Genomic DNA, 15,111 nt, shown 5'->3' on the forward strand with positions numbered 1-15,111 from the left:
AAGAAAATCGATTTTAAAGTTCGTTCATCTTCGTAAACGATTTAATTGTCGATTATTCTTTTACCGCAATTGCCTCCATCCAGGATGGATAGAATCATCCTCATGGTGTAGAATCCCGCGGGCAATAAAAATAATTTGTTTCATTGTATTGGTTTTAATACACTTATAACGATCTACAAAGGAACCGACGATGATTGTTGTTGAAATTTTAGCCTCGAACAAAAATTAATCTATAGTTTACTTAGTACTAAGATACTAAGACATCGGTTTACATTTTCGCCGGTTCCGTCAGCGGGCAACGACGGTGATGTAAACTGTATATAGTAGATACCGCGATACATCATCACCGGTACCATTAGATATACATCGTACCCTGACTGTTTGGGGGTCCCAGCGTCACGTATACAATGTGAAACGCGACAAATAAAACGTCTCTGATTGGTGGACAAGACGAACCCAAAAAGGGTATAAAAGAAGCATTTTTTTCTTACCGGACTCTCAGTAGAGTTTGGTCGCTCGATCGTTTTCGCCCATATACCTTCTCTCAATAAAGGAATAAAATAAAGTCCTTTTAAGCAAAGAATTAGAATCATATTCATTTTTTCATTCCATAATCCCAACAATTGTGTCGACCGCGTCGTTCGGCGCGTGCTCTGAACTGCTCCCCTCGCGAGAATTCTGATTGACCGCGTAACTCGAACCTCGCGAGGGGGGGGGGGGCGCAGTAACCATGCGAGCGTGAATTAATCGCAATCTAGCAATGTCTCACAACAAATCAACTCGTACTTCGTTTGAACCGATTGTTTTGTCTGTGCCTCATCCTTCGAGATTCACTTCTAGCGCCATAATCTATCGGGAAAACGCGAGTAATTCTTTAAAGCTTAAAGAAGCTTAAGTTCTCCAACAATATTAAGTGAAACCAATTAAAGAAACGACGGACATTATGAGCGGCGAATTGTATTCAACACTTTCGCAATACTATCCGTTATACTTTCGGTAGATTGGTTTTAAATTGGTAGAAATCTAACGATATTGAGCACAATTGCAATATGCCCCTGTGGCAATATAGTAACAACAACACTTTCCAGATTATTGCCTAAAAATGTACAGGAATTGTGTTTTTTTACATGCCAATCTAAAATAAAGATACATAACTATACCTAAAACTTTTAGTATAATCCTATCACTAAGATCATTATAATCATTCTTGCGTTTGGTGAGTAATCTGTATTGTTCTTTCCCAATACTGTTATCAATGTATGATTCGGTAAAACAAATAATACTTCATTAGCCATTTATTGACTCTGAGATTTCCCTACTGAAAATATCAAAGAAAAGTCATCAATTCAACAGATTGTACAAGGTTACTTAATTCTTTTTTATTTAGAATGTTAGTGTAAGAAAAGTAAGAGCTACTGTTTTCCTCAATGAAAGACCCTTTGTATTCACACATGGCTAGACGTGAGGTTAAGTGTCACGAAGGGAAGATTACAGAAAAAGTCTTCGGAAAACATACGTAACAACTGTCACACGACACATATAATGTAGTTATAACATCGAGTTACACAGGTAACGGGAATAAAAGTTTTACTCATAGAGACTTATAGAAGTAAACTTTCTGGCTATTTTAAATTCGAATTACACAGATAAAAAAATACATTTAGACTTGTGGAAAATAATTCGTGTTAAAGAAAGTTTCATTTCGATTTATATAGGCTTCTGAAACGCAGCGGAAGAGAATGAACAAAATTTTCGTCTTATAAAGGTTGTTGAGATAAAGAGGTTCGAGCTATCGAGCTTTGAACTGTACTATGAAATCATCCCTACGCCGTACGACGGCACATTATCCTAATTTGTCGGAGATCTCAAAAGATTTGTACATAAGTAGCTTTAATTTTAAGTAGAGCTTAAATTATTTTGAATTACAAGATCGGATTGAAGAATATGAAGAATTATGTTTTCGACACGGTGTCCCTGAAATCATGGTACAACCAGTTGAGTGGCGATTCTATATAAAAAAATAAGTTGAGAAAAGAGATTAACATCTTTCATTCGGTGCTGTCTTTTTCGAGAAAAACGAATTTGCTATTAAATTTGAATTAATAAAATGGAAAAACTAGTACTAAGATACGCGAACCTACGGTTTTTCAAGCTCATTTCTCTTGGAAAATTGAGGGGGGGGGGGCGTTTAATAATATGGGTGTTAAATGCATAAAGGAAGAATAGACTATGAGAGGATTTTGAAAAACCATGTGTGGGAAGATCAGAAGACTCCAAAAGAATGGGACGAGAAAACACGTGACGATTATTGAATTACAACTACGTTTTAATCATGCAGACAATATCTTTCGCACTACATCTATCTTTCGCACTATATCTTTCTACTACTTCTCTCTCGGCTCTCTTTCGCTTTCTGCTCTCATCTTCACCGTTCACCGTTAAATTCCGCAATTACCCTTTCTCACTCACACTCACTCCTTTTCGCCGTTCACACCTTTCGTCACCAATCACACTGCCTATTTCATATATTCGTTCCAACACGCGTTCGCATTCGCACTCGAATTCAATAAACGCACGCACTCATGCAAACACGCCCGTCTCGACATTTGGTGCAGTATTTAATGCAACGCATGCATACATATTTCATCTATTGTGTAACACAAAATTAAAATTGCTTTATTTCCCTTACTTTCTGATGACTATTATAATGTAAACAAATGGAACTGAAAAATATCCTGTGGATAAATTATCTTATTATATCACAGTTTGCATTATTATGCACAGTTCAATTCAAATCATTGACTTCATATCCTCTTACCGATTCCAGTTGCTAATTTTAAGTCCACCAGGGTATAGTCTTGCCGTTCGAAGTGCACAATCTTAATAAGTTACGAAGCTAAACTAAAAATGCCATATGCCAACCTCCTCTTGTGAGTCCCGATGGTGAAACAAACATCGGCTCGCCCACAACTAACAAACTCTTTTTTCCTCACAACCAAACGAATCCTCGTGACGCACGACTGTGTGGATAAATGCGGGTGAATAATTTGTGTCCAACAGGACATACAATGTTAACAAATAATACAAATATATATTTGCAAAACAATAACAATGGATAAACTAAACAACGATATAATAGTAAGAAGATAACAATAACAACAATAACGAAAGAAAGTAACAATAACAAAACAACATCGATAAAGATTCTAAATAACTTGGAAAGTATTGCAGCGATAAGTTTGTAACGATCCATACCGTTAGACTGCTGAACGCTTTCTGTCCTGTGGCAAAGGATCTACAGTTGTCCTAGTCCGACGACTTTCCGAATTGCTAAGGAGAGGGAAATTCCCTATCCTTCAAACCGAAGGGAGAGAACTATCTCCAAGAAAACAACTTAAGAAAGTCGTCGCCTGTGAGGACTTTCAAACGACCGGGCTCAGGTTCTTTTTTTCCCACGTGGCGGGTTCGTTACAACTGCCTAAGGTGAAGCCATTTTTCGGTCGGTTGGTTGGTCGGTCGGACGTCGAACACGCGCACAGTGGCTAACGAATCGTGTGTGATAAATTGGCAATAAAATGTACATCAATTTTTTAGCGATCATTATACACAGGAGACATTCCCCACGAAGTCATTTCAAAAGAATTGTCACTAAAAATTTGTCGAACCTCGTAGAGTGGTTCAAATTCGTGAAATTTGAACAGGAAAAAAATACCTCCAGTTTCTCACTTCAATTTGCAACAAAAAACGGAAATGTAAAGTTGGTCAGAGAAAAAACGAAATGATTTGATTTTCTTCCGACCATGATCCAACGACGATATCAGCAAATTTTTGTAGTGGAACCACTCGAAACCCTCATGAAAGGTCTCGGTTAGGTCAACAAATTCGGACGAACTGCGAGGCGCTAAACCATTCGTCCGATATCGAGCCACTGCGACTGTGCTCATCGACGACTTCGGCAGACTACACGTATACATGCTTCACTAGCCATTCTGCGTGTATATTCGATGTCCGACTGACCGAATAACGGCTCCACTGTGACCTTAACCTTAGCCGTCGGCTCGTAACATTGACTATTTCTTAATAAAAACAAATTGTAAAAGATGCTTCTACTACTTTCTTCGTGGATTCTGCCTAAATGCAGTTTTTTCGAAAAAATTTGAAACAATCTTTCCCGCATAGTGCACATCATTTTAAAGAAGTCCTTTTTTGTTCCGGAAATTGGATGTCTTTAAGACGTCTTAAAGGTGTCCCAAAGCGGACATTGCCACAGTGGTCCGAAACGCCAAAAACGTAATATAAACGGTAATATATTACCGTTTTCAAAGCCACTGATCGCGAAACTATCAAGACTACCAAGTCTTCTCCAGCTTGTCCAGCTTTTCAGGAAACTGCGTCGTTTGAACATCTGAAGACATTTTTTTTATATCTTCAATGTATTTTAAAAAAGTCAGTCAAGCGTTTTTAAAAGCAACTTTAATGTGAACGATTGAACCAGAAGATAAAAATGATGAAGGTAATTTTCTTTCGTACGCTTTTTACACAAATTGGTGGATCAAGAGCGCATCGATCAACAAGTAACGCGATAGCAATTAGCAATAAATTCGAGTTTTATCGATGGTGTTATGGGCAAAATGAAGTATTTGGACATGTTTTGAAAAAAATTTAATTACAAGTGCTATAAATATGGGTATACGTATAGTATTAAGTTTTATCAGGACAGTGATCTTAAACACAAGGCCAGAATTGTACAGGAATATTTATTAAACAATTGTCCAAAAGTACTGTATCCTCCTCCTCAATCGCCTGATTTAAATCCAATTGAAAATTTATGAGATCAATTGGACCGCAAAATTCGTACAACACCTACAAAGACAACAACAAAGATAAAACAACGTTTGTTAGACGAATGGAAACGGATTTCGCCGGATTATTTAAATAAAGTCATCTGTAACATGCCCAAGCGATTACATGAAGTAATAAAACAAAAGGGTCAACCGACAAAATATTAATATTATGATAACATGATTAAAAAGATTTTCATTTTATATAAAATTAATGTAATTCATTCACTGTCCGAATATTTTTGCGACGTTAAATTTTGTCACAATCTTGTTCATCGCTTATTATACAAAAGAACATGTGCAATAAATAAACAATATTTATGTTGCTACTTACTTTAAGAAGTGCTTTATTATATGAGAAAACAATTGATTCAATAATACTATCATAAACAATAAAAAGGAGCAATAATTCTAACAATATCGTGTCCGAATATTAATGCGAGTCACTGTATATATTATATGTTCGACCTCTTAAAATTCCGGTGTTGATGAAAAACGTACAGAAAACTGTTTCTTCACACTCTCCGGCAAACGCGAAGGCTCGTCCTCAGACTATTGTCGAATCGAGCCGTGTCTTTTCCTACCGTCGTCTAATCGTGCCATATCTATTCCTATCGTCATCTAACTGAGCCATGTTTTCTTCTACTATCGTCGAACATAGGTTCGAATAGCATAACTTCATTAATTTTTTCTTTCGAACAACACACATACCTTCTTTGACGTTGCCTTTAATATTTCATATGTTATTATTTTTCTAATACTTTTCTCGCAAATTAAGTAAGTTACTTCCTACGTATAATGAATAAGTATGACCTAAAACATATCGTGTTTGGTATTATTTTAATTGAAAAAATCTGGGCAATATATTAAAAAAATATCATGCATAAAAAATTAGAAATAGAAAAGTTAAGTCATCGTTTTCATTCTAGCATTACAATGTATTCATAGTAATGTAAACCGGCATGCTGGACGCTTCGTTTCGTTCGATCCGAGTTTCGTTCTCTCTCTCTCTCTCTCTCTCTCTCTCTCTTTCTCCCTCTCTCTCGCCCTCTCACCAGATGTCGATAACTATAAAGACAAGCCGCAATGCTTCAGGAATCACGATTTCGCTTCTTAAATAGACTGCTTATAATTCCGACCCGACGACAGTCGGGGAGAAATCACTATATTAAGAACTCTCTTTCAACAGCATCGTTTGGTATAAATATTTTTTAATTTATTAACCACATATTTTTTGGATTCCTGAACAAATTTGAATACATTGTTTGGAAAACATTTTGAAACTATTTCTAAACATTTGAAAAAAATCTGAAATTATATGGGTTGTACCAACTAAGGTGTGGCAAGCTATCATCGATCGAGGTTTCTTTTTAATTACAATGTACGATGATAATTTTCAGAGTATATGATGAAAAAAAAATAGTCTCACTTCAAGTATAAAAATGGAGGGAGTGGATGTCGCTTAGAAGCACTATCCATCGCTTACTTGAAGTCTCGTGGTAAGAATGCGAGAGAAAAGTGGAAGATGTCTACTATTGCTGTGTACTTACACATTGAACGCTGATCCGTTATTTGTTGTGGCAGTTACACACACACATGAAGCGATCCGGCTCTCCTTGGTGTGGTGTACAATACAGATACCGCTATCTCACTTTTCGGATTCTTTGACGATGAAAATCATGCTATCGTTGAAAACGTTTAAAGACTGCCCTTTCTTATATGCTATTGCTAATGGAATATGCAAACTTTATCATTCTCGGAAAATAGTATCGAACTCACAATATCTCATTCAACAATCCCAACATTTTCGATTAAAATGAAAATCTTTCATTTATTAAGGGCATTAATTGAAATTTTTATAATGTCTACAAGCTTAGCTGTTTATATAAAGTTACTCACACAATTGAGCGTACACCTTTTAAATCGCAATAACTTTTTTAAAATTGGACTAAACAACTAGAATTTTTTGTGAGTAACATACTGGCGACAGGAATCGATAAGAGAATGTGGATTGAAAAAAAAAAGTTAACTCGATATACTAAGACCTAAGTATAGTATATTACCCAAATTAATTAGTGTTCTCAGCTTTGATACACTGAGAAATGCGAAGGAGATCAGAATTAACGGTTTAAGCGCGATTCTAGCCGGTACACACATGGGGAATAAATTCTAGTATACTGCCCGATGAGGAACAAAGTCGTACCCCTTTTATACTGTCAAAATCAGTCCAAATATGGCAGTGGAGATGTGCGTACGTGGTCCAGATATCCACTTTTCCGGAATTGTTGTATAACCAGTTGCAGTGCTTTGAAAAAGAGCGACGGTTTTGCCTTTGTACTCGCACATGGCTCGTGGAAAGGGTAAGTGTCATGAAGGGGAGATCAGAAAAAGCTTCCGAAAACGTACAAAAAGTAATATGTACTGCCTCAAATTGATTAAAAAATGTAGATATTTGTTCTGTTAATAGCAACACTATTCCAATCGATGTTAACATAGATGGTTTAACATTTTCGGAAAATACTAGCAAGCAAGTTTATTCGATTATGTGTAGATGTTCCGCGCGCGCGCGTAAGAGAATGAGAAGAATCGACTCATGATATCACGAATATTAAGGTTGAAATGGAAATGGACAGTATTATAGATTCATTGGTAACTAACAACAAATTGTCTCTTGATATTAAAGGAGACGTTAAAAGATTACTTATGAAACATTATTTACAACGGCCAGAAACACCAACGATCAAAACCGAATTAAAGCTAATCGTAAATAGTGTGTAACGTACGGGGAATCTTCCCACGTATTTTTTATATTCCTTCCTGAAGGCATACGAGTACCTCCGAGGGGCTATGACGACGAACGTTCTGGAACCGGACCACGTAGCAACACCCCCACTACCACTTTTCCACAAAATCTTAGTATATAAAGGGCTCAAACGCGACCGGGAATCGGGCTAGTTTCGTGACATTCGTTGAGACGCAAACATTAGCAAGATCGAGTTAAATTCTCTTTCAACCAAATCTACGAGGTAACAACCTAGAATCAGAAGCCCCCGCCGGTTCAGTGCGAAAAACTGAGACCGCGTTAGAGTCCGCGAACATTCACACTCACAATTGTTAAACTCAACGCGCAATAAATTAGTTTTTACCAGTTCTCTCTTTGGTTTCTACTTCAATCATTTCCATCTCCTCCTTCGAACCAGTAGTAGGTAAAAACCCACCAAGATATACCTCAACCGCTCGAGGTATATCTTTATTTCTTTTTCTAACAAAGTTACAAGGCATCCTAACACCAATTTTTCCAAACACCTTATCCTAACTTCCTTGAAAGTAGCCACCCGTGTCGAAATAAACATCGGCTGGTCTACGCACCTCATCCTAAACCCCTTTGAAGGTAGCCACCCGTGTCGAAATAAATATCGGCTGGTCTATGCACCTCATCCTAACCTAAAAGGTAGCCACCCGTGTCGAAATAAACATCGGCTGGTCTACGCACCTCATCCAAAAAGATTCCAATTGCATGCAATCTCCGGCCACCCAAACTGCCTGGCCCTCGGCTCGTAACAAGTGTAAAACCATTCCATTTCCAGTCGCGATATTTATCTTCTGTCGAAAAGAACTTAAATTAATTTTGGATGATTTACTGGTACAGAAAGTAATTCAACGTAACAATTCCGAATACGCATTTCTAATCATATTAACCCATAAAAAGGAAGGTGAGATTCGATTATTTATAGACTATAGGACGTTAAATAAAATATTAACTTGTGATAACTATCCATTACCTGTTATAGACGAGCAGTATAATGATTTTGGATGAGAAGAAATATTTTACTCGCTGAGATTTAAAAAATGGCTGTCATCATGTTAAACTCGCAAAAGAGTCTGTTAAGTTTACTATCTTTGAAACTCCTTTGGAACATTTTGAGTATCTGAAAATGTCCTTCGGTTTAAAAGCTGATCCTTAAACTTTCCAATAATTTGTTCAGCACGTTTTCCGTAAATTAATTTTCTCTCGCGATATCGCCGCTTATTCAGACGACATTCTTATTATGTCACACACACTCGAGCACCACTTCAAACATTTAAAACCGGTTTTCCGCTTACTGGTGCAAAAGGAAATAGAACTAAGGTTGGACAGGTACGAACTTTTCTCAATTAAACTGGAATATTTATGTTATTGGAGAGAACGATATGCAGCTAACAGAAAGCGGTAGAAAAATCCTCCATACCTCAAACGAAGACGTACACAGTTTTTAGGAATTAAGTTCCTATTTCCATAAATTTATCGAAAAATTTGACTGCGAAACCTCTTCATAATCTGCTGAAGTCTGAAGTTCAAATTCATTTCATTACAGAGAAGAATCGGAGACATTTGAGGAAACTAAACAAAAATTAATGTTATCCTCGATATATGTACTTGCTATTTATAGTTTTATAGTTTTTTTAATAAGTTCTCCCGCAATACTTGTGCGACGGTAACGAGATATGAAACATTTGCTGTAATTTATGAGTTGCGCCATGAGTTGAGTTTCAGGGTTTATTTATATAGACCAAAATTTAAGATCAATTACCGATTGCGAATCTTTAAAACTTATGTTTAGAAAAAGAATATTAATTATTAATCCACACATCGCAAGATGGGCTTTAGAGACATCGACCCGATATACGGATGCAACATGTAGATTTGCTCACAACTCACGAGCCGAGCGGATTGATAGTGTTTTATTATTTATTTCTGAACATGCAAACGCATATCAGTCTAACGAAATTCAACACCATCAATTCGCTCGACTCGTCAATGAATATAAATGGACCTTAAAGGTCATGTAAAGATCATTGGCGTTTTTCTAAATAGATACTTACATTTTTTTCGCATATATTGAATCCTTTCTTTATTCTGGATAAGAAAGTGTTAGAGTAATATTATCGAAAAATGAACAATCTAAAAGATTCTTCTAAAAAATTTTTGTCATAATGTTTCATTACAAACTCAATCAAATTTAGAATATTTTCAACAGAATGGTGCACCAGCACACAATGCAAAGATAGTTACACAATTCCTTACACTTACGTATGGCGATAAGTATTTCAGTACATGTTCCCCAATACCGTGGTCAACCCGTTCGCCTGATCTGAAACCCCTAGATTTTTTTCTGTGGGGGCACATAAAACATAAGGTACTCGCAAGTCCTGTTAATTCAGTATTTAATCTTGACATAATGAAGAACATAATTAAGAACAAATTACAGTTCATTGCAAAGCAATAATCAAACAACAACTTAATTCAGTAATGGAGACGATTAAAGAGCGTTATGTCAAATATATACAAAAAAATGTAAGTATCCATTTAGAAAAATGTCAAAGATCATTACATGACCTTTACACGTCCACCTACGGGAAAACTATTTCACACACACACACACATTGCGGCCCCTTTAAGACCATTCATCTTCCTCTTCTAACATTTTTTCCTAAATCGAACTAAAACAAAGATATAACTTGTTACAGTTCCGTAAACCACCCTGTACACAAGTCGGAACGGATCAGGTAGTTTTGGGAAAATCTGTTGGCGAGCGTCGAAGATAACTGCCACAAATTCACGCGGAAAAGTACAAGATGTGGTAGTCGAATATATAGAACGCGAAAATATAAACTCGCGATCGAACCTGAAAACTGTTACGAGGCGAGGGCTAAGTGCAGTCGTGCGTAACCGAGGATTCATTTTTGTTGTCGAGAAATGTAAGAGTTTTGTAAGTTGTGGCGAACCGATATTTGTTTCACCATATCGGGAACCACAGGAAGGTAACTTGTAGACGAGCCAACGTGTGTTTCACCATTGAGACTTACAAGGGGGAGGAATGGTGTTAAAATTGTTAGTTAGGCTCATAACTTATTAAATTTGTGCAAAAGTGCATTGTAGTGGATTTTGATACTAACAACTGGAATCGATAAGCGGATGTGAATTGAAAGAATTGAATTAACTCGATATACTAAGACCTAAATATAGTATATTACCCAAAGTATAAGTACAAATTACAAGTGTTAAACGTGAAGTGTTTTTCGTGGAGTCTAAGTTTCGTGCTTTCGATTTTGACTCAGTGAGAAATGCGGTATCGACACGATATACGTGCGGCTATCGACTCAAAAATACTGTTCGATGAGCGTCGAATATGTGACCCTTTTATATCACAAAATTCGTCTTAAACAGACGGCAGAGGAAATGCGTACGTGCCCCGGATCCTAGTTCCTTGGAACCCTTGGTTAGGCGATCCAAGGCACTGTCAAGAGGACCTTACTTGAAACCAAACACGTGACCTTGGGAAACTCTCCGTACAGCGCACAAGACTCCCAGAGAATGGTCAAAAAATGTTACGATGAAAAACCTCCCTGCGTTACAGTTCTAAAGAAAGAGATTTCGTTATGATCCGTAATTTTGATTGAATTCTAGGAAATTAATGCTTCAGTTTAATAGACCTCTTGTAATGCAGATAGCGGTGAGAAATAGTCGTTATGTTATTGCCGATATCGCCGGATTTCAAAATTGTCAAAAAGCCTATCAAAGTATCTGAAAACCGAGTGACGTCAAATTTATTAAAAATATAAAATATATGTGTTTGTTTGTGTAGATGTTAATTAAGACATTGTGTATCTATGGGTTTGTAATTTTTATTTTACAATTATGTTTTAAATAATGTGGTTTCTATTTTTATTTCATGTTATTGTTATTTTATATTTAATTTTATAGCTATAATTATTTCGTATAATTATTTTTTTAAGTTAAGTATATATGTAAATTTAGTTATTAGGTACGTGTGACGTCATTGGTCTGACGATGGACAATGTACTCGGTTCCCCGAGAGTTAGCAGGAAATGTAAACAGCTGCACGCGAGCAGACCAGGGCTGAAACGTAGGGTCGGGAGTAGCGTTGCATGTGCCAGACATGCAGCCAGGCGGGAGGTCCTTTGTTTCCCCATTCTGTCCGCCGAGACTGGTGGTTGTAATTGTTTTATACTACGTGATGCAGACCGCCGGGAATAATGAGAGGAGTGACGAAACGCCTGGCGGGGAATATATTGGTGTCTTGGGGGGAAGGTCAAGGTACCGAAAATCGATGGGGCGCTGCACAGTTGGCCAAAGAACCTAAAACATGGTCAAGTGTACATAAATAGTAGAAAACGTTAAGAATTTTTACGTTACATATAATATTAGATTAATGATTTCGTTAACCATTCATTAATAAAAGGGAAATCGTTTACATAATATTATTTTTTTCTAAATGTAAATACATGAAGATTCTTTGTGAAGTCACAGAATTTAAAAGAAAAATCCTCTTTACCGAGTTAAAATTATGCATACATAAAACACATTTCATAAAATATCATTGTTATTACTTTGACTTTAATTAATTAACGTCATGCACATATTAAAAAATAAATATAAGAATATCGATGTTTGGTAACAATTACCTGGAAGACGTGTAAATATATTTTTCAGGTATAATGTACATACTATAACGCGAAAAATATAAAATAGATATTTATGAAATACGTAAAATCAATCGAAATTTAATTCATATAGCCCGACCTGTAGTCCAGCTGCTGGGCTTGATCGCTTGAAAATACAATTGTCCCAGTCGACGACTTTCTGACTTGCTAATGAGAGAGAAATTCCTTATCCTAAAAAACCGAATAGAGAATTATCTCCAAAGAAACAACACAATTGTATTTTCAAATGACCAAGCCCAGCATCTGGACTTCGTTATCTTCTTCTTTCCTTTCCACATTGGAGGTCATCTACACGTGCATTCACAAAAAGAAACAGATTCACTCAGTCGCAGACCGTGCCCCGTGAAACATCGTCAGCGTTTTCCATTAAAATGTATACGGTTCAAGAAAAATTTAAAATCACGTTTTATTCCATCGGCGTGCCCTACACAATCGGCAACAAACTAGGGAGGCCATGATCCCGAAGAACCATGGCAATAGAAGATTTTAATGATTTTATCGGCCCTTTTCAGAGCCACTCCATTTTAACGCAGAATCAAACAATTTGGCACCCTCTCCTCCCTCCATAGCATACCTCTACGATTTTGGATTATCAGTGTTTCGGATTATCAGTAATTAATTAACTGGTCAGTGTTTGGTGACAGTGCAATGGAAGTGAACTTTATGTTAGCCATTTCTCCGACAGTATTCCTTGAACGCTGCGGTTGGCGGCCTGGGATCAGCTGTACATTGTACAAGGTCAAGTGCACCGACATCGTGAATCATAATTTCAAACAGCAAATTCATGCTTAACTAAATGGGAGCGATTACTGTTAACGATATTCTTTACAATTCTTAAACAAACATATTCTGCATGTTCTTTAACCCGAGAAAGATAACCTACGTCGCAGAGGCGCCTGCGAAGACTGTTGATTTTTGTTAATTTTTCATAGAGGTCTAGTGATTTAAGTTTAAAATTACTTAAAATATAAAAAAATATAATATAAATGCATTTTATTTTTACAATAATGCCAAACCTTTAAAATGACTAGATTAACTTAAATAAATATCCATTGTTAGTATAAAATTGACGCCTTAGAAAAGCATGCGCCTCTGAAGCGTATGGTTATCTTTTACGTACGTTGTCATATGGTTATCTTTCTAGGGTTAACGCGATTATTTATTATTAAATTAGCTTTGCGAATCAAATCACGTAAAGTGTCATGTACTTAAGAAAATTTTGACGGCTGTCACGGTTAATAAATAGATATTTATGAAATACGTAAAATCAGTTGGAATCCAATTCTGAATTTTTGCTTATTTCTTGTTGACTGAATGACACATAACGTAATAAATGGATCTGAATGTAAAAATAATCTACAAAATATGTTAAGACATTGTATATCTATGGGTTTGTAATTTTTATTTTACAATTATGTTTTAAATAATGTGGTTTCTATTTTTATTTCATGTTATTGTTATTTTATATTTCATTTTAGAGCTATAATTATTTCGTATAATTATTTTTTTAAGTTAAGTATATATGTAAATTTAGTTATTAGGTACGTGTGACGTCATTGGTCTGACGATGGACAATGTACTCGGTTCCCCGAGAGTCAGCAGGAAATGTAAACAGCTGCACGCGAGTAGATCAGGACTCGAAGTTTCGCCAATAAGTGCCTGACGGGCGCTCTCCTTCGCTTTTCCATTCTTCCCGGCGAGACTACTTGGCCCGGGTGGTTGCGACACGGATTCCTAAGCGTATTACCTTACTTACGAGGAGAATCGTTTCTGTACGGGTACCTGTTGCAATACCGGTGGAGAGAGTGGAAGGAGCGACAAGACGCCCGATGGAGTACGTGTTTTCGTCACGGGAAAGGTCAAGGTGCAAGGTCAAGGTGAAATCAAGCTCTCTATTTCCTATAAAAACGATATCTTTTACAGAACTTCACCCGTTATAGTAGCCGCCGGGTATAGTCGGCGACCTCTACTGACCCACATGCCGCCATAAACTCATAGGTTTATGCAGGATTCATTTTTAGTAGGGTAGTGGAGCCGGTTACTGCGAGTTGATCAATTGCTGTGTCTTTGGTTTATTTTCAAGCATAATTAACTTTTTCCTGTTTCGTGAACCAGTTTCCTGTTTCGGGAAGGCGTTTTGAGTCGATTGAAGCCATACGAGAAAATACGCAGAAGACATTGAAAACTATATTCACTTTGTTCAGTGTTTGAAAAATGTTTTAAAGACTGGAAGAAGCGTTAGCGTATGTGTATTGCCTCGTGTGAGTGTTATTTTGAAAGTGACAAAATTTTTTTGGTAAATAAATAGTTTGTATCATAGTTGCAAATTCCGAGTACGTTTTTCACATAATATATAAGTTAAGTTTCTACATTTCGAAGACTAGGGTACTGGATAATTGCAAAAATTTATTCCATTCCTGTGTGACGTTGCTGAACGTAAATAATGACTAAACTGCGGATCTAGATACAAAATAAAAATGTTATAAGTAAATTGTATTAAATATAAGATAAATAGAAATATATTTCTTTTATTCATAATTGTGTTAAATTGAGAAAAATGTGGAAATATATTCTTAAATTTTTCGTTAAATACACAATTTTTCTACAAATTACAAATACGGACGTTTTAATGTATCTTTGATTAATGCATCGTTTGTTGTAGTTCGTTGCACCTTCCCATGCCTATAGCCGCCAGTAGAAAGACAAGCGCGCGAGCGATCAGACAATACCCACATAGAATTAAGTCATAAATGGCGAACAGCTA

Source organism: Megalopta genalis, chromosome 6 (assembly GCF_051020955.1).
Source record: "Megalopta genalis isolate 19385.01 chromosome 6, iyMegGena1_principal, whole genome shotgun sequence".
NCBI lineage: Eukaryota > Metazoa > Arthropoda > Insecta > Hymenoptera > Halictidae > Megalopta > Megalopta genalis.